Here is a 2,432-nt window from a genome sequence, read left to right on the forward strand (position 1 = left end):
CAGTGTCTCATCTGTACAGACCTGCACTGTGCTGTGTTTGAGCTTATCATAAAGGACACCGTCGCTCCACGTGCTCTGCAAACCGCTCTCAGTAGCCACCTTCACTTTCACCTCCTTGCAATGTGACTTGAAGCCTTCCTTCAGTCCAGCTATTTATTACCTCAGGCACTCCCCGCACCGCTCCCAGGTCTCACTAAGACCAGAGTTTTGCCCCCTACTGCACCTGCAATCCCTCTTCCCTCCTGTAGCCTCAATTTAACAGTAACACACAGCTCAGGTCTTTCAAGCACCTTATTTCAGGAGGGATCCCAAACCTGATGATACCTTCCTTCCCAGAGCCTCCGGCCAAGTGCCCCTGCAGCCCTGTCTCCTTCATTAAGCTCAACTACTGTGTGAGCTTTGAGACGGTGAAGTGTATAGGAAAGTGTACTCTTACCTCTTGCTTAGAAATAAAATGAACGTGGTACCAATTCATCCAGTTTTGCGCTCTGTTAGATCCATTCTGTAGCTTAAACTGACATCGCCGGGCGATGAGTTGAGAGCAAAGCTCTGTCTCCTTTGTAACCTTATTTTAAAAAAAGTTTTTCGGAGGAAACAGTATCTGCACTTATGCTCTTTGTTTCTTGTTTTTTGCAATTTTTTTCTCCTTCCTCAGTAACTTCTACATCCTTCGTCCTATTCCAGTGGCATTTGACAGCGGGAGAGAGATAATTAAGTTTCACAACAACTGGTCTCTGGGTAGAGGAGCCCCAGATCGATGTCTCAGTTGAGGAAATCCTTCAACAGTTCCCTGTTTGGTCTTGCCTGCCAGCTGCCTTTTCAGAACATGTGTGCTTGGGAGGCAGGCACAGCACAGGCTGCCTCGTCTCCAGCACGGTGTTGTCAGGAAACAATTCCTTCGCTCGGTTGTCCCGACAGGCTCCAAATATTTAAACCTGACAGCGACGAGCATTGCAAAGGCAGAGGTATAAAGAAGGGATTTTCAGCTGTTCGGGGGGGCACGGAGTCGCACCCCTCCCACCAGGAGATGGGGCTAGCTGAATGGCAGATGGGAATCCCCGGGGAGGTGGGGGGGGGATGCCTGCAGTGGGGGACTGCTGCTGCACCCGCAGCGCTCCACCAAAGGCCTTCTCCAGAAGCAGGAGGGGAACAAGGCTCCCGCCGAACATCTGGCTGCAGACAGGCTCCGGTGCAGTCAGACACAGGTATCTCACCTGCTTCCAGGGGAGCCCAGCTGCGTTTTCCACTCGGGATGAAATGGCCTAGAGCAGGGGAGTTACATCAGCTCAAACGCAACCTCCTGGAGCATCTTTCAAATGACTCTTCTTACTCTCTAGTAGTGCCTCCTGTGAGATAAGGCGTCACGCTCTTGCTGAAAGCTCTGAAGCAAAGGGAAGGATTTGGTATAATCCACTCAGACCCTTTTCTTTTTTTTATTTTCTGTCTACTGGAGTATTGGCTTCCATTAAAGATAAATATGCTTCTTCTTCTGTTTTAGCAGTCAGTTTCGCAGAGGAAAGTCCGCTGCCTTTTTATTTCCTCGAATGGTGAATCTGGAACAGAGACAACCAGCTCTCCGAGGTGCTGCTCAGCCCCAGGTGCAGCGGTGATGGCCACGCTAAGTCTGGCCTAAGAGATGAAGCGTGCACAGCACAAGGTGGCACTAATGAGGTACGGAGGGGACAGGGTCCCTCTACCTCCATGATCAGTGTGTCCCTGAGGGTGTCGGACATGGGTTAATCAGTTAGCCGAGATGAACACTAACAATTCATTAGATATCTGTGTTTTACGATGCAGATTCATACTCTTCCCTCTGTCCAACAGATTAGACATTCCTGCTCTCCACGGGCACTAAGCGTGGGCATTTCTAAACACACTGCTTTGCAATGTCATCAGATCCTCAGGATGGGACGTGTATTGAAGACCCCAGACTGTGAGACACGTCAGAGCTACCAGCATGCTCATGGTAGAGGAAAAGGGAAAAGCAGAAGCAGAAATGGCTTGCTCGTCTTCCTACAGAAATAACAAGAAAGGGTACTAAAATATTGTTCCTGACTTAAAAAAAACTACTCATTACTGAACTGACCAGAAAAAAATAAAGAAAATAATTGTTAGTCAAATGTCTGTGTTCAAGGGATCGGAAAAGTGCTCCGGTGGCATTGATTCTTGGATATTGACTGGACTGGTACTGCGTATTTGTTGCTTGCTTGAAGTTTTACACAGAGGTGGCTCAGGGTGGTCACAGAAAAGAAACGTGTGCATAGGCTTGGCTGTGGTGGTAGGGGCATCCCGGTGCCAATCTGAAACTGCTGACATTCAGTAAAACTGTCCTAAGTTTTCCAAGCAGGAAAGTTTCCAGCAATGTCGGGATGGTAATTAGCGATTGATTTTCATTTGGCAGCTTGCCATGTGGTCAGAGTGACAGACACCAG

This window comes from Tyto alba, unplaced genomic scaffold, assembly GCF_018691265.1.
Source record: "Tyto alba isolate M040663 unplaced genomic scaffold, T.alba_DEE_v4.0 Super-Scaffold_38, whole genome shotgun sequence".
Classification (NCBI taxonomy): domain Eukaryota; kingdom Metazoa; phylum Chordata; class Aves; order Strigiformes; family Tytonidae; genus Tyto; species Tyto alba.